This window comes from Anser anser (assembly GCF_964211835.1).
Source record: "Anser anser genome assembly, chromosome: 2".
Lineage (NCBI taxonomy): Eukaryota > Metazoa > Chordata > Aves > Anseriformes > Anatidae > Anser > Anser anser.
The window spans coordinates 149,882,243-149,901,396 of record NC_139721.1 but is presented as its reverse complement, the minus strand read 5'-3'; the positions used below and the strand labels follow the sequence as shown (position 1 = coordinate 149,901,396).

Here is a 19,154-nt window from a genome sequence, read left to right as displayed (position 1 = left end):
CTCTGGAGCCCTCAGACGTACAGCAAGGTGTGCAGTACTCTCTGCCTACCAGGCTAACGGAACACTGCAATTATTCCTAACGTTGGTTTGCAGGATATCCCCCTCACCAACCTCCAGCTAAGACCATAGGCAGTTGTTTTGAATGACTCTTCTAAAAAGAAAGAAGATTTGCATTCTCAGAGATTTCTGTGATAATCCAGGTGCTTGAAACCAGTTGAATAGTTACAGAAATGCACACAGTGTCCTTGAGAACTACACCCATTGGGTGAATCCTGGAGAGAGATGCCTTTACATAGTTGTAAAAGGGAAGCTGAAAAAGGGAGCTGGGGGGTCTCACTTTTTTTTTTTTTTTTTTAATGTTAACCTTGCCAAGGGAGGTCCAGCAACAACATGATTTTTAATGTAAAAAGTGTCCAGTTGATTTTGAATCCAAAATTCATATGAAGCAGGTCTCTTGAATAACTTCACCAAAGTCAACAGCTCATCCAGCCTTCAATTCAAATATTTCCACTGGTTGTACATGACTAGCACAAAGACTTTATTGAAGTTTCTGGAAGTGACTTTCGGTCCTTTTAAATGTCAGTATAAAAAAGGAAGATAAATCATTAATACATATTGTTGTCTTTTTATGACAACATTCAGCTTCCTTGGTCACATAGCTCACAGGACCACAGATTCTGACCAGGCAGCACAACACAGGTCTTTTCTGCTATAGCAGATATCGTCGTCGTTCCATCTAGAAACCATTATTCAGTAAATTATTTATATGTATGGTAGATTAAACAGGAAAAAAGCAGGGACATTGACATAGTGCCCACGTGATGCAAGGCACAGCAACAGATTTCCATGGAGCAGTTCTGTGTTTTCACGGTAAACAGCTTTTGGGACTCAGCAAACACTGCCTTGGGTTGCCTCAGGGAGCCAACGCATCTGCACGTGCTCTGACGGTGTCAGGTGACTGTTAGGGCTTTTAAATATTACATGAATGAACTTCAGAGTGGCCTGAAGGCCATTGTGAAGTGTGGACTAAGCTGAATTTTGCCACCTTGGACATGAAAAACTGGATCCTTGCCCAGCTCATTAAGAAAATGGGACATTGAGGTGGAGGTGATAGAGCTGGGATGGAGAGTCAGAGAGGAAATTGACATCGGTGGGGAGGAAAGGAACAGGAAAGCCTGAGGAGTGTGTACAGCCTGACCAAGGGACAAGAAAATGTGACCTGTGTTCAGGTCCGCTCTATCCTCTCTCCTGTCCTAGCAAAAAACTTCTTTCCTTGTACACCAATAGCAGGGGATGTCCTCGTTTTCCAGCCCTCTGCTGCAGGCAATGGTGCCAGCACGGCCATGATCATTTGACTTCTCCTTTTCCTTGTTTTTCCCCCTTGACTGCCTCATATCTTGCTCCTTCAGGCTTTTCTATGACAGCATTCACTGCCCTTGTTCAGGTACCTCAAAGGACCACAGATTCTGCCCAAGCATTACAATGCTGTTATAGTAAACATCACCATTGTTCCATCCAGAAGCCTTTATTCAGTAAATGATTTATAAGTATGGCAGATTAAACAGGAAGAAACAGGTGGCTTGCTTTACACATGCCTGCTTCTGATTTTGATGAATGTTAAGGAGTAACAACACATATGAATAATAAATAATTCAGCTTTTCTGACCCCTTACTGAAATTGTACCCCCAAAACTCTGTCAGCACTTCCAAGTGTCAGCACTTGGTTCAGAAATAAATAATCTTTACCCTAACTTTAGGGAATTTGTAATCACAAGTACTTTTTCTAGAATTTTGAATCTTGAATTGTTTTTGTGTGTCCAGTTTAGTTTTTCTCCTAAGAGCTGGATTTGGTGTCTGATGTGCTGCCAGGTGTCTTTTATGACTCAGCACTCTGGCCTGGTAAGTCCCTGTCGTCCCTGACACAGTGACAGAGACAAAACATTAATGTGTTGGACAATTACATTGTAAAAACTGAAGTGAACCCAGAAGAAGCCTTTAATCTTTAAGCCAGGGGCTGAATAAGTAGCATGATAGATCTAAAAATGTATATCTGGACTGTGCAGTGACTTTCAGACTTGATGGCAACTTAAGGTTGAAGAGTGAATAACTGATTGAAACCTCAAAATGAGAAGGAAAAACAAACAACAACAATAAAAACAAAATGGCTACAGACATCTATTTTAGACAGGAAAAATGCCACCTGCAAATGGCAGTTCACATGAGAGCACCACGGCAGATTATATATCTGATTCTCCATGTGGATATGTTGGTGGAAGACAGGTGTAGCACAAGGGAGGTCAAAACTCCTGAGAAATCAGGTTCAGGCTGAGGCTGTCTCTCTACTGTGTGAGAGCAGAAGGTATCATATGTGGCTGCTGAAATCCCTGACTCACTTGGGTAACATCAAATGCTTCTAATTAATTCAACATGCCTACTTCCTGGAATAGTGGTGTAGGCGTTCAGACAACATGTTCCTCTTAAGAAATATACAGTGAGACAGAGCCTTACACAGCCCTGCTTAACATATCTTGTACTTACTGGCTTGTGGGCCTTCAAGTAGATGGGAGTTCTGTAGCTCCAATGGGGGACACAGATGAAGGCATCCAGAAACCAAGGAAATATCTAAGACTTTGAGCTTGAAACCAATCCAAGTTCAGGGTACTTTTCTATCCAACCAGGGCTGTGTGACATTGCTTGGAAGGAATATGGAACAGTAAGGACAGTCCAGCCAGATCCCATAGGACCAAATGTATCATGAGTTTTTCGAAGGTACCAGCTGGGTAACCGCAAAGATGTATGGCTATGAATGGCTAAGTCCAGGCAGAGCATCCAAGGCCAAACTCAGGACTGTACCCACAAACACTGCAGAAGCATCCCACGTTCTTTCTTGGGAGCAGAGCAGACCTCACCATGCCCAGGTGCCACCTGCAAGGTGAAATGTGCTGCCACTGCTGCTTGCTCAAAGAAGTGTGGGTTACACTTGTAATCACTCTCAGTCTCAGTGATCTTCTCTGTACTTAAGCATGTTAGCTCTTACAAAAAAGAGGAAAGCTGTGGGCTACTGACCCATATCGGCATAAAGCCTCAAATTAATCTTCCTCTCCTGCTCTTTTCCTTCTTCAGTGATGACTGAAAATAAGAGAGACCGGTGATTAGATTATTTTACTAATCTTTATCCTATTTATTAAATCATGACATTTCATCCCCCATTGAATTGCATAACTATACTACTGAGAAGTGTAATGGGATTCATTTTTCTTTCAAAAAACTGAATAAAAGGCACATTTATGACACATTTGAGAGGAAATTAGACAATGATATTTTTGTGCTCAAAAATGAGATATGTTTTTATCTTGCCATGCTTAATATTCATGCTAATTCACAATGCACTTTTTTTCCCCCCTTTTTTTTTCTTGTTATCAGAGAAGGGTATTCTTTAGGGGTAAATTTGATCTACTGTCTGCTAATTCAGGTTTACATGAAGATGACTTTTGGCCCATTTCTCTTTTTTATTTTCTTACGTGCTACCATGCAGTGCAAAACAATACAAGTATAATGTTTTTCCTGTTTCTTTTTCCCTTCTTCTTTTTCTAAACTCACAGAAAATCCTGTTTTGATGCAGGCAGATGACATCAGATTATTATTCCATTCTCCTCTATCACAGATAGATCTGAATTTCTTTTTAGTCAAAGTACTTCCAGCTTGCTTTATACTCTATTTCATAATGTTTTATTCTTCCGGACTTTTAATCACTCAAAATCTAATAAGATATCCATTGCATCCAGCTAGTGCTGAAATAAAGCATATTGTAATTCCCCTCCCCCCTATTAGGCATGGTCAAAACTACCCAAAGGTCTTTCTAATTTGGTTATATATTTAAATCACAAAGCTCTTTCAGAACTTTATTATTATTATTATTGTTATTGTTATTTTAATAAAAAACTGCAAATCCTGTGAGTTTTCCTTTAATCACCAGCAGGTAGATGAAGTATTTCCACATGATTTTAGGGAACTAAATACATAAAAGTTTCTATATGTGCAAACTCACTTGAAAACATAGGGAGATGTATTGCTAATCATCTGGTCTGGTAGTGCCTGCCAGATAAATCTTCCTTCTTCTACAGGATCAGTATCTAACAGCCACCTTAGCCACAGCTGAGGAGGTAATTATTTTCTTCATTACTGTTTTCTGGGTTGCTGTTGTGTAGTTTTTCTCTCCCTCACTGCAGATTTTAGCAGCATCTCAGAAAAAGAAGCTTGTCCAAGAACATGGACACCACTCTTACAAAATGAAACACTTCCCATAATAGATGTTTTAGTAGCAGTAAATACAATTTGTGGGTTAAACTGGGAGACAATGAAATGCACACGTTGCAGACTTGCTGACATATGCTGCTTTTAGTATGCTGATGATGTCTCAACAGAATACCAATAAAAAAAAAGGGCTCTTTGTTACTGTTGTTGTTGATCATTTTTTCTATGTGCTAACACCTTTCCATGAATCTACCTTAGAACTGATATATAACAGATATAGGTGTCCCAAAAGATGCACAATTAAATGTTTTCATCTGCTGAAGAAATTACATTTAACAATTAAATCTGCAATGCATCTGTAGTATATAACAGTGATACATGTAATGTGAGATTGCTCTCCAGGCATGACCTGTCTTCTGGAGATGAGATCACAACTGCCATTTGTAAGAGACAAAACAAACAAACAAACAAAAAAAAACCCATAGAAGTGGAGATAGGATTGCAAAAAGCTTTGGAAAAAATGCTTCTCCAGGACTCTCTCATTGGTGTGATTTTTGGATCTCTGATTTTCAAACATGACTTGGACTTACGTTGTAAAGGAAAACTGCCTACTAATAAAATATCTGTCCTCATCTTAGGCACCACATAGCATAAAATATCAATTTTGATACTGGGAAAACTGTGTAAAGATGCAATAACTATCTATTTGAATTTTCCAGTGCTAATTCAGCAGTTCTGTGTTTAAACTTAGATATATGCACTGACTTTTCCAGTAACCCAGCACCTTAACTGCATTAAGTCAAAAGTGTCAGAAAAAGTGTCTAAGTCAAAAGTGTCAGAAATAGGTAATGTTATTGTGCCAATTATTCAAAGTTCACATCAGCAAAATAATAACATATTTTATTCTACCTATATATTTTCTTGAATAATTCAAAAAGTGAATGGCTGGAATAATATTAATAATAATAATAATAATAATAATAATAAAAAATGCATAGCATGGAGTAGGAGCAGTCTGATTGAAAACATAAGTAAAATTCTAATAGATAGCTTTAAAATTATATTCTCACCAATTCTGAATATTAACTACTGTAATTAATGACATTGTTCTCTGGCATATTTCTACTTGAAGTCCACTCAGCAGAATTCAAGCAAAGTGAGGATGAAATCTAGTTTCTTTGCTCAGATAGAGCTAAGTATTTTGAAAAAGAAAGTGGTTCTGCAGCAGCCTAAGAATAACAAGCAAAGTACTCCAAACTCTTTCTTAGACCTTTCCCATTGTCTAAGTGACAGCTGACAAGTAGCAGATGTTTTCCCTGTGATCACATCTCTGTCTTTCATTCTAATGCACAGTTCCTTATGACAAATTGTAGCCAGCTGACTCTTGCAGTGTTGCTGAAACAGGTCCTGCACTACCAGTAAGCCTAGTTTCTATTAATATCCCTTTTTTTCCTGTTTTTGCCATTTTTATTTTTTTAATTATTATTATTTTTATTTTGCAGTATTTCTCCAGTAGGATATGTTTCCACATACTTTTTTTTTTTTTTTTTTTAGGTCACTGACTTTTTGTAGTGGGAAAAATCACTATCGTAAGACTTTGCCAGTAAATCAGGCCAACTGATTTTGTAAAGCCAAATGCTTGGAAACATGGTCAGCTGATTAAGGCATTGGGCTGTGACTCAAGAGGTCTGGATTCAGTTCCTGGCATTTTCTGCATCACCTTAGGCAAATCACTTTATTGCTTTTACCCTTACAATTCCAATCATGAAATAGGAATCACAGTAACATTTCACTTGCCCTCCTCCATCCCCCCTGCTCGCCACCACGGACAATCAGTGAATTTTACTAGCTGTATAAAGCTGAGAGAATGGATTTTGTGTTCAGCATGAAGCTCCCTTCTGTCAGCTGAAGTGATATATATATATAATTTATATATATAACATATATAAGAAATTCAGTTTTACAGCTTTAAAGCTTCTCTGAGGTAGCCCTTTAAATAAACAATTAGTGAAGAAAAAACAAAGCTGTCCTTCAGAAAACTAACTGTGCTTTCACGTATTTCTATCAGTACCTCCCTGGTAATGAAAGACTGGCATGTTGTTAGTAGTGGCAGTAATGGAGCTGCTGCTAGCTGCTCTCACTGATAAATACCACTGCTGCCAAAGCACCTGTGCTGCCAGCCATCAGGTTGAGGAGGGAGGTGGGGGAAGGGGAATACAAACACTGGCTGAGTGTGACTCCCCTGCTCCCAAGGGTGCTCTAGTTTGGACTGGGCTCCTGTGCAGCAATGTTTCCTTGTGGAGGCTGTACATGCTTCAGCAGCCATTTGTGGGAATGCTGCTTTCCAAATTGTCAGCAGTGAGAAGCAAAGGAATCGCTTTTCTACCTCTGATCTCCCAAGTACTCTTAATGGGCATATATCCAGACATTTTCATTAATGTAAGTAGCAGCTAACTAAACTGGCTAATAAGTTGTCTCTGTTTTTCACTCATTTTCAATCAACATAACTAATCAACATGCCAGAGAATGTAAAATACTGTACAAGCCCTTGAGAGGAGAAGCATTTTTAATCATCGTGATTGTTCATCTGTTGATAAAAAAAAGTGTCTTAAAATTAATATAATGATAGCTTGCAATGCTGAATCTTCAATAGCATATGGAAGGCACATTCAATACAGAGTGGGAAAGGGTGTTGTAGGATATGCTCTGAATCACAAATGTACTGATGTAAAAATTCAGGATGTTCAAGGCATGGTGATGGACAGTTAAAGATCATATTTAGTTAGAAAGGAGAGATGAATAGGATTAAACATTCAAATTGAAGTGAAAACATCTAAGAATAAGTAATGAGAATACATTAATTTCACTTAGATATAAAGAGGAATAACATAGCTAATAATATTTGGCATCTCTACCCTTTTATCAAGCGCTTTATAAAACTGAACGAATAAATGAAAACCAGGTCATAATAAGATTAATACTATAATTTGTATTTAACATATGGAACAGCTGACACACAGAGAAATTAAAACCAATATTACTAAAGCTATATGCCTTAGTCATCTGCTTAAAAAAGTTCTAATGCTCAAATATCTATCTATCATTCTCTGAGTAGTCAAGTTTCCCAGACCCTGGCAAAGTGAATGAATTTATGAAGTGAAACTTAATTCTCAAAAAACATAATTATCCAAATGTAGAAAACAAGTGTTCACAAAATTAAGAATGGAAGCCATAATCATTCCACCATATTAGGCTACCTGGGCTAAATTTGTCTGAGTCAGACACCGTGGACGTCCTTTAAAGTTAAGGAATTTTCATTAGTACTGTCAATGTAGTCTAAGGTGTGATTCATCACATCCTAAAGTGGTTGTTTTAAACAAGCCAGATGAATTACACCTTAAAAATGTCTATTTCTCTACATTAATTATAAAGAGAGTGTGAGATGAATAGAACATCTGTAGATGCTGCAGTCTCTGTTCTGGAGCTCAGAAAACACTTGGTGACAATGGCATGCTTTTATAACATTGTCTTAGATATAAATCCAGTAACAGATAAAACCTATGCACATACAGACATTTTTATTTTATAAAACTTATTCTGGTAATAAATTCCTTTTACCTATTGGCTAGTATCAAAAGTATGTGCTAAAATTTCTAGAGAATACACATGGTTCCATGAAATATGCATATTTATGTGACCATTTATGACAGTCAATTACTGTTGACATTCTCAAAATTATACAGCTGAGAATCTGACCTGTAGTTTATTTGGTCAATTTTCTGGTTTTAGTCAGGAGAAAAAAAAAAAAAAAAGTGTGTCCTTATCACTGTTTGTGTTCAGTGGGGACATTTTCTCTCATAAGCATTGAAAACTCTGTTGTACATACAAAGGCCATCTAAAAATTGATTTCACAACTCTGTTGCAGAAAAAGCCTCACTAACCTAGGTTATCTTTTTAATTATGATGGATTATCCTGTCAACCAAGATGAAAGATATTAATAAAAATATAATTTTGGAAGTGCTCACAAAGAAGTTCATCTGCTGTTCCAAATCTATTTGTTCTTGGCACAGGGATGAACTCTTTCTTTTTACCTATGGCACTTAATGTGCACCCAGGACTCTAAAAGGCTTAGTCTCTTAATACTGGTAAAAGATGTTCCTGTAAAACAAATACATGCCAATTGGAATGGTAATGGGGGAAAAAAATAGTTTTTCATAGATTTATGAAGAAAAATTTTTAAATAAATATAGGAATGAGATTTTTCCAAGGTTGCAAGTGAGGTTTCTGATTAAGCAGAGTCCCAAATCTCATTCCAGCATTGTAATTACATCACCTTCCTGCTGCTGGTTCATCCCCAAGTATCACAGGCATATTCAGTGTTTGACCAGAAGAGTAGGTTTACTCAGAAGATAACTCTTTTTCCCAGTGAAGCAACATTAAAGACACAATATGAGAACAGCTTTGTGTGATGTTCAAAGAGTAAGGATGAGAAAGGACCTTTCTCTACAAAGGTGAAATTTTGTTGGAATTAACCATCCATAAACTTCAACTTCATGATCTTTTGCAAGTACGCACACTTTGTCCCATTCATACCTTGCAGCGTACATCTGCAAGACAGCTTTGATCTAAGGGCTGCATAGCTAAATTATAATAAAAACTATGGCAGGCTTTCATTTTGTGTTCATTCTGTAGTAAAATGGTTAAATAACATCAAGATTGAAACTAGATTTAATCTGGGTAGTTCCACGGCATAAATGAAATGGTTGAGATAAATAAATAAATAAAAGCATCACAGACATAATCAAGATTGTGTATCGAGAAACAGTCAAGAAGAAACTCATGGTCTGTTTAAACTGGAGTTGATTTCAAGTCCCCTTCTGTCTTTCTTGGCTTGAATCTTTTTAAATATGAACTGGACTACAAGTTGGAAGATACGAGAGATAGACTATATAGTCCACACCCACTACTTACAGAAATTTTAGGAAATGGGCCACTGCTGTTTTTTTGCAAGTCAGGACAGGTAGAGACTGAATTGGGTCTCTTGTATATTACTCACCTGTTATACAAGTAGAAAAGGAAAAGTGCAATCTGTCTTGGCTGTGCAGTATGGACAAGGATGCTGATTTGAGGCCTGTGGAGGAAGTATATGTTCCTGCTATCATGATTAGACTCGTAGGACAGAGGAACAAGTCAGCTTGGTGCTCTCAAGACTTCAATATTTCTGCACATATCCAGTCTGAACAATATAGACATTTAGAAATCTGGGCTGAGAAATGTAAGATCTTAAGATATGTAGGTTCCAGTCATCAAATACATCTGATAAATCCAGAAAATTCATCCAAAAAATCCCATTTGGAGCTTTGTTGTTGTCGTTTTAATACAAAAAAAGACTTATTATAATAAAATATTGCAAAAGAATAGTAATCTGGAAGGTCCACTGTTCTAATAAGCAGTCAGTCAGTGCAGAGGCAGAAAGTAAGTTGGGTTACGTGCTTGCATATATATGTGCCTGCTGATAACACAGAATGTGCTTTATGTGTTGACATATATGCTGTGGTCAGTAGCAGAGCACACTGCCGAAATCCAGGGCTGTTCCCTGTCCTTAGTGTCGGTAAGCGTGCATGTTTGGTAGCCTGAAACAGACAGAATGACCTTGTCGTGTTTCTGCTGCTGCTAACACTGCTTTTTCTAGCAAAGAAATATATTATCTATTGATTTTTGTATTGCTGATTCTGGAAACTGAGCAAAGGTTGCAAAAGATGGAAGAACGGGAAAATATTTGTTCATGATAAATCTGAAAGTATGTTTAATAATTGACGCTTCATGATTGTGAGCTTAATATGAATAAGAGAAGACTGAGACTAAGAGATCTGCAACTCTCAGATGAGTGGTATCGTTCTGATGTATTATTTACAGAGTGACTCTGAACAATTTTATTTTTTCTTATCTCTTATGCAAGCAAGAATAGCTAAAGTAGCCATGAGCTGGTAAACAGTTAAACATATTCCTTATTGAAAACAAATGCGATACTTTGTGACTTTTTGGATACTTTAAAACCAGCAAATGAGAAATGTAAAATAAAAATGTAAAAAGTAAAAAAATGTAAAAGTAAAATAAAATAGCAACAAAAACTTTTGTACTAACACCTGGCAGGTCTCAGTACTGGTTAACTAATACAGATTTTGTATTGGATTCTCCAGTGAATTCAGAAGAATGAATTCATTTGAGATGGCAGTATGTAACTTCAGAAATTCTTAGGACTTTTATCATTTTTGATCAGAGCTTAAATCTCCCCTCAAGCTACTCCAAGGAGCTGGTCAAAAGGTCATCTAAATCAATGCAAGAGTACGAGTGCATTTGAAGAAGCTTTGTTTCAGTTCCTAAATGGCAGAAAAATTGAAATTATTTGTAAACAAATTTCAGTCAATAAAATATGCTCATATTGTGAAGTAGTCCAGGAATTTTTGGCACTCAAATAAAAGGTTCACCAGAGAAAAAGCCTTAAATTCTACCCTTAAGTTCTAGCATAGCATGAAGTAGTGTGTTCTCTTGGAACTAAATGATCCTGAATTCCCTATCACCGGAGGAAATATCTAATAAATACTATGTGAAAAGGGAAAGGAAGCTTCTTCTTCTGTGTGTTCTTGAAACATGATAATCCTATTATAAAGTCATTTGCTGGATTAAGTCCAGTAGTGAGTTTCTCAGATGAAAACTTTTGAAATGAATACTACCATGATTCAGATACGGAATCTTTAGGTGCTTTGGAAAGACTATTTATGTAGTTATTGATGAACTCTAAATTCTGAAATTCCTTTCAATATCTTAATTTTACTTTTTTTTTTTTTCCCCTCTGTTTTGAGATACAAAAATTGGACAAGAAACAGTACTAATAATAGGAATTACAACAATTTAAGATCACATAAAATATATTATGCAGAAGAAAATTCCAATTATTCTAGCTAACCTTTCTGTGATTCTTGGTGAAACATCTGTAGATGCTGGATAAATCACTTTAGTATCAGCCTCCCACTCCTTCCTTTTGGTCTTCGCTGAGATGTATTGCAGTAATGACCCTGCACAAAGGAAAACAATGTTATGAGTTTATGCTGCCAAACTTTAGCTGCATTCAACAAACATTCAACTGCAGAGATTAAATTAGTAACTTGTGTGTTTTAGGCTCCCATAAAGTTGATGAAAACAGGCATGTATCAGCAGAGGGCTATTCAGCCTCTGTGATATCTGAATTGCCTGTCTCTCTTGGTCTAGGACAGTGATAAAGATTAATTGTTACTGGAGGCAAGTTCAGTGTGAAGACCTTGCCAGACACCAGTGACAGTCAGCTATAGTGCTTAAAAAAATTCTACCACATTTCAAGATTGCCATCTCTTCTATAGAAAGAACCATGCAAGACTTGACTCAAAGCCTAGTTAAAGGTATCATAATCTGGATTTTATTTCATATTGAGGATCTAAAGTTTGTTTCCTCTCTAAAAGCGAGCTTACCATATTTCAACAAGTATGGATAAAACTGGTATTATAAATATTTTGGTACATATTGTAGTAAATGAAACAGAGAGAAACAACCATTTTTAAAATGCAGATGGATAAAACAACCATTAAGTCTTTCTGCAGAGCTTATTGGCTGTTGGATTGGATTTTGTTACAGTGATAAATAAAACATTTTATACTGCAAATAGAAGAAATTATATATCTTTGTATGAATTTGAAATAAACTGTAAACTCTTGAGAGAAAATCCTAGGACTGCCAATGAAAGCATTTGTATGTGCAGCTGTGGTCAAAAATTAAAACTTATATAAAGATTTACAAAAAAATATAGTAGAAAAAAAAAAGTGATAAGAAGCTACTGAATAAAATAATTGGAGGTTTTCAGCCAGGTTATAACTCTAGCTACCCAATCTCAGTATACATGTATAGCAGAAAAAATGTTGCATCAAAATCAAGAATCAAAGATATAGAGAAAAAAAAATAAAAATAAATTCAGGGAAACAGAAATTTGGGAATTGTTTAAATTTCAGCAAGGATAAGAAACTTACAGGAAAAATGAATGAACTCGTAGACAGTAAAGCAGATGTTCCAACATAATTTGTTCTATAATACAAGAAGGGGGAATAATAATAATAATAATAATAATAATAAATGTAGTAACATATTAAGCATTGCTCAGCAGAAGCAATTCTGAACATCCAATTAGTCTTTAAATCTAATCATTGGAAGATGTCCTTGATATACAAAATCTTAGGAAAATTCAAAAAGATAAACAGAACTCTCACATTTAGCATAGATATATGTAAAATTAGAACAGATCTATGCAAGATAATATAATTCATTAACTTTTAGGGTGTAAATTTATCCAATAACTTATGAATGTATGTTTATGGACAGACCATGGTTATTGCCCTCATGGGGTTTATTATACCCTGTTCTAAGCAACCTGAGGCGAGTCAACTTCTAAAGAATACAAAATTAGAGGGTCTGCTGGCTAGGTGGATATTGGAAATCTTTGCATCTTTTTTTATATTTTGCTTTGTAATTCTGACCTCATGAATAGAGGGCTGCATTGGTTTGATCTTCTAAGAAATGATAACTGGTATAGTAGGTCTTCATAATAAAGTAGGTCTTACAGGGCAGATATATTCGAGTAGCATATGCTACTAGAGTCAGAGCCAACAGAGACATCTAATCACTGTGAGAAAGCTCATTCCAACTTTGCTGCCAACAATTTAGGTTAGATAACAGACGTGCATTGACTTGATAGCAGGTGGATAAAAGGGTATAAACTGTGTTTTGTGCCTTCTGTCTGTATTACTTATAGATTAGCTGATTTTAGGAATTCAAGAGAGATTGTGTCATACAAATTTAGTTTCTATGAGAGTTAAGTACTTGTGAGAGATGGCAGATTGGTAGCTTTTGATTTGAAATTCTGCAATTAGCTATAAGACTGATAGATGTGTGAAGATGGTCACATGTCTGTCAAAGATTTGTAATGTGCAGGATGCACGTGTAACCAAAGAGCACAGAAGGTTGTTTTCCTTCTAAAATGATTTGTAGCTGTAGTGTTTTTTGTTGTTGGCGTGTTTTTGTTGTTGTTGTGTTGTTTTGTTTTGCTTGTTTGTTTCTTTGTTTGTTTCCTATTTACCAAACATTACTGCTCATGAGACAAAGCCAGAAGGTGGTTTTATGCCTTTACTGGCTGGGGAGTTCACGTGCCAGCAATTGGTCAGGGCTAGGATAAGAGCAATTGCACTGAGCACAGGAAAAATGAGGAGATACTGTTGTTGTCAGGTCTTGCTGTTCATAGCTGTGTTTCTGTTTTGAGATGTGCTTTGAAATAAAACTTAGTGTCACACCTCTGAAAAGCCCTGTATTTTATGAGCCAGACCTGCCATTCAAGTTATTCCAGTGTAGTATAGGCAATAGCAAAGGAAACTTTCCAGACTAGCATTTATCAAACTGTTCCAACCTTAATTTAGAAATGAAAACTCATTACATTAGTTCTCTGGCCTCCTTGCTGACATTTTCAAGTGAAGAGAACCTATCAACATTACTACTGGTTTCTGTTGATATTTGACCTCTCAGAACTGGACATAGTCAAACAAATCTTCCAGGAAAAAAAAGAATAAAAAAATCACTTAACAAAATCTTTATCTGTTTATTCATAACAAAATCTGGAGCAGCAGCTTTATCAAAGTATTGTTCATGTATTTACAATTTGTTATTAAGTTTGAAAAAGGTAAAATCAAATGGGTTACAGAAATGCTCCAAGGAAGACAAGGTCAAATCACAGAAACACAGAATAGTTGAGGTTGGAAGAGACCTGTGGAGAGCATCTAGTTCAACCTCTCTGCTCAAGCAGGGTCCCCTACAGCACATTACCCAGAATTGTGCTCAGACAGCTTTTGAATATCTCCATAGAATCCACCACCTTTCCGGGCAACCTGTTCCAGTTCTCAGTCACACTCACAGTAATGATTTTTTACCTCAAGATCAGACGGAAGTTCCTGTGCTGTAGTTTGTGCCCATTGCCTCTCTCTGGGTGCCACTGAGAAGAGTCTGGCCTCATAATCTTGACACCCTTCAGATACTTATGCACACTGATCAGATCACCTGTGAGCCGCCTTTTCTCCAGGCTGAACAGGCCCAGCCTTTCCATATGAGAGATTCTCTAGTCCCTTAACCATTTTAGTAGCTTTTTGCTGGACTTGTTCCAGGAGCTCCAATTCTTTCCTGTACTGCAGAGCCCAGAACTGGTTACAGCACTCCAAGTGAGGCCTCACCAGGGTAGGGGGAAGAATACCTCCCTCAACCTGCTGGCAACATTCTTCCTAAGGCATCCCAGGATACCATTTGGCCTCCTTGGTCTTCTTGGCACATTGCTGGCTCATGGTCAATTTGTTGCTGATTTCAGAAATGACTTTCTGAAAGTTATATGAAGTTTTTGGTAGCTTCAGGGACCCAGAATTTTATTTTTATTTATTTATTTATTTATTCTGGATAGAGAATGGCTTAGAAATGTCACAAAAAAGAGAGTGAGTGTAGGAATTAGAGGAGTCAAGTCAAAAGGTCTAAAGCTTATAGCTTCCGCTGTGTCACATTTCCAGATCGTCTCACAGCTTGGGGTGAACAGGAACAAAAGCGAGTCTTTAATAACTGTGTTCTGGACCATGGCTCTAACTCTCTGATACCCACCTGACAGTCAGGTGCTTGAAATAATTTGTTCTTCCCTTGCCATTTAGCATTCACTGTCCCGTATCCCTGTTTGTTGTCCACTCACTACTGAAGAGCCTGTGCACACTTGAAGAATGTGGAAAGTGAAGCAATACGTTATGGCAACAAAGGTATTATGGGACTAACGATTTTTAATATAAAAGGACAAATAATTAGAAGCCAATCACCTCCTCTAGGACTTCTTACAATTCCTGTGATAACTAAAGAGTAACTTCCACTTAATTTCTCTCATAGACTGGCATGAACAATGCACTCAATCCAGCAGAACGTTACAAAAACAAGATAAACCTTCATGCTGTAGTTTCTCAGCTGAAGAAGTAACTTACAGACTAAAGACAACTAAGTAGAATTTATCACTCCTTGGGGAAAGCAAAGAGTAAATTTCAAGCATTTTGCTTTCCTGTGTATATTTTATGAATACCAAGTTATAATGACAGATGTAAAGAAGAAATATTGCTAAGAAACATACAGGACAAAACTTTCATTAAACCACAACTTTATGTTGTCATTTACATCATTATCAAATTCTATTCCTAAGGAATTGCCTTTATTTAATATGCCACATTCTTACTTTGAGTCAGGACAGTTTCCATCATGTGAGGTAAAATTATCATTATTTCAGTAGTTACTAATAGCCTTACACTTGTATTGAATGATTTCTAGAATGTAACACTTTGAAACAAACAAGGTGGTATGGTTTTTGAACAGATTGAAGTCATAACTGAAAGTCTGTATTCAGAATTAAAAGTAATGAGAACAATTAGAATCAAACTAATTAACAAAAAAGAAATAGCTATCAGTTCAACGTCAAAAAAAAAAAAGACTTCTGAAAAATACAATGCTTGAGAAAAGAAAGAGCTTAATGAAGCTCAAAAACTTAACATTTTTACTTTTAAACAATGAAATGTTTAAATGCTACCACGATATTTTGGTCAGTTTCTAACTACAAAGACTCAGTTTTTTAGTTGCCATTTGTAGATAAAGTCAGAGATGTACCTTATGAGAAGTAGTCAAATGTACTAAGATACCCTTTATATATTTCTTCTTTATATTTTTATTTAATCTGTTTTTTATTAACAATAACCTATATTTTCTATCAAAACCTAAAGATAACCTCATCATAACAAAAATACTCTCTAAAAATTGCTCTATGAGACGAAAACATTGCAGTCAACATACCTGTACGTATAGATGATGTTTGAAAAATGACACTGGTGAATTAGCTGGGCATCTCTGTAAGCCAATAAAGAAATTCCAGTAGGTTTTATGTGGAACAGGTTCCCATGGTTTATCTTATCTTTAACTTAGGCTGGAAATTATTATTTTTTCCAGGAAAGGTAAAGCATCCTTGCTGAACCAGATCCATATCTGTGTAACTGGGTGAAATTCAGTGGTATTATACACAGGATGGGTTGACACAGTGTATTCAGAAATGGATGTCACACTGCCAGCTTTCAAACATTACTGTTACTAATAAATAGGGGAATACTTGCTCTATTTATTAAGCTTTCTAAAACCCTAACAGCAGTTTTAGAAAAAGAAAGATTTATCTACCAATAAAACCCCCAAAGATTACATTTACCAAATCCCCATTCTTTATTGTAATGAAATTTGTCTTGCAGCTTTTAAAATGCATTTATAGAGCCAGAAATGTATTCTGGTCCACTGTCTTTGAGATGAATAACCACATTATTACTTGCCTGTCAAATCTAAGTAGAGTTGTTAATAATACACAGACAGCTACTAAAAATTCAAAACAGGAGAGGTTTCCTTTGGAGAAAATTGCAATTTTAACCTCTGATTTTCCTTCTGAATAAATTACTTACTTTCATATACACCTTGCAGTGTTCAATCTCTAATCAGAAGGGAAATTGATTCAAAGAATTCAAAGATTTTTGAACAAACAAGACTTCCAGTATTTTGAGATTGTACAATCTCTAATCTACAGAATCTCAGTCCTCTGCTCACTAACCAGTAAGCATAGCAGAAGAATAATCGAATGAATATATGTTATATTAAGGTATTTTTTTAATCTTGTACTTCAAACATTGTCTTCCCATAGATGCACATTTCTAGTTAGAAAAGTGAACATCTAAACTTAGCTTCTTTTCTGATACAAAAATTTTGTATAGTTTTACTTTGTTGTTTTTTAGTAAATGAAAAAAAGATATTTCACACTTAAGATAAATAAAAGGAAGAGCCACCTAATCTGTAATATAGCAATATAGTTTTTTTGTTGTTGCTGTATGAGCTGTGTGCTAACACAGTCAACATGTTTTGCTGGAAATTCTGATAGTTCAAAATTCTTTAGAGTTAGATTACTTTTACAATATTATTCTTAATAAATCATGTAAAAAAAATCAAAAATCAAATTAGGATTTTCATTTCAGTTCAGCGTGACTTTCTTTCTCTTACTTCTAGAATCCCTTTTGGTCTTTGTAGAGTGACAGATTTGGTGCCCTCTCTGGGTGATTTTTTTCTACCATGCAGCATAGACTTGTGATTTCCAGAAAGCATTATGTAATTTTTCTGAGATATGTAAAAGTAGGTGGGTATCGCAGGCCATAGAGCAGAGATAACAAATAATGCCTTTCATAAGCCATTCCATGTATCACAAACCCTTTTTATGAAGACTTTAGTTTAGCTTCATCAAACCAGGCTGATCTTTAAGTGAGAAAATGCTGCTAACAAAGTCTTCTCCTGCTGACCAACTTCATGTTTTTTATGTGTTGGAAGATCTGGCCATCTGAGGAGAAAATCAGGTGATCTATCAGGTGATCAAAATCAAGCTGTATAAATTAGGTCATTCAGTCATCATTTCTCTCAATGATCAACTATTCCTCCTAATAGCAGTAAAAAAATTCTGTTAGAGTGTGGTGCAAAGCTATTGCAGTTCCAGACTCGAGCTAAATCTCTCTTTGAGTTTTGCTGTGGAGAGCTCAATGCAGTGTGCATAGTCAGGTTTTTAGAAATCTCACCAGAGAAGAAATGAGATGTGAGCTCACAACAGAAATAGTTAATACCACTCAGAGGAATAGATACAGATTGTACCAGACATGTAGAGGGGGTTTCAGTTTCCTTTAAATATATTTACCAAGCCTGGGATAAAATTATTTGACTTGAATTTTTCTGACAGGAAGACTGACAGATTTGTGCAAAATCTAAATTTTCCAGAGGCAATAAGAACATTGCTAGTAGGCTACCTTTTCATCTTTGTTCAGCAACTCAGTAGTAACACAGACATTCACTCAACTGAACATCACATGCCAAATCAACCAAATGTATATATCACATCTGAGGTGTTTAATCTCTTAGTTTAAAAAAAAAAAAATTGTCCCAAGAGTTTCTGCTCATTATTTAAAATTACAATGGTATGGTCCTCATGAGTCTGTATCCTCACCTCTGCATTTGCCAGCTCTGGAAAACCTAATCACACTCCACTGCCAACTCTCCTTTCAAGAAAGTCAACAGATAATTATGCAATCTGTTCATACAGTGCAAATAACTTGGCATTCTGGGAGCCTACCAGTGTGATGGGAAATAATCCATACTTCGTGGGGATGCAAACACCTTCAGTGAATTCAATGTCACCATATGAGGCAACAGCAGCAACATGCAAATATTTTTTTTAATCATAACTGGCTTTGAGGGTGGATTATTATTTCTGACATCTCTTTCCTTTCAGATATTACACTTGTTAAAGCACAATGTTCATCTGCATGACATGCTGCTTTTCAAACAAAAGCATCTGCCTTCTGTGGCATCATATGTTTCCAAGAAAACTGCTGCTTGCAAAGTTTTCCTGGAAAACATCATGCTCCCCTCCCCATCAGCTCCCCTCATTACAGACAAATTCCCTTAAAGTATATAATACTGTTTATTTTTCCCCTAAGGCTGTTGTACAGTAGCTTTTATTAAAAAAAAAAAAAAAAAGAAACAGAAAAAGAAAAAAAAATCACTCATTCTACTACCATCTATGAGTTTACAAGTAAATAGCTACATTTTTTATTATTTCATTTCATATATATTTAATAAGGTGACATCTACAAGACCTGCTATGTTCTACAAATTCCAGATAAACACAAAGGCGATGTCTTTGGTTAATCAAAGACATTTTATGAAAAGTCTCACAGTCTGATTGATAGTTACA

At 36.1% G+C, this 19,154-nt stretch overlaps 2 long non-coding RNA genes across 3 annotated transcripts in view; one reads left to right on the top strand and one right to left on the bottom strand.

Moving 5' to 3' along the window:
* Positions 1–881: 881 nt before the first annotated feature.
* On the bottom strand, positions 882–18,839 carry LOC310895240. Of its 2 annotated transcripts, XR_014580568.1 has the most exons (6): positions 17,624–18,839; positions 16,184–16,237; positions 14,966–15,070; positions 11,223–11,331; positions 9,312–9,386; positions 882–3,129 (listed from the first exon to the last, which is right to left on the bottom strand). It is a non-coding gene; the product is annotated as an uncharacterized lncRNA (long non-coding RNA). The 2 variants fall into 2 exon arrangements; XR_014580569.1 differs by lacking the exon at positions 9,312–9,386.
* Positions 6,456–19,154, top strand: part of LOC310895241 — a 28,769-nt gene continuing 16,070 nt past the window's right edge. The window contains exon 1 of the long non-coding RNA XR_014580570.1: positions 6,456–6,693. This is a non-coding gene — a long non-coding RNA (uncharacterized lncRNA). The remainder of the gene's footprint in view (positions 6,694–19,154) is intronic.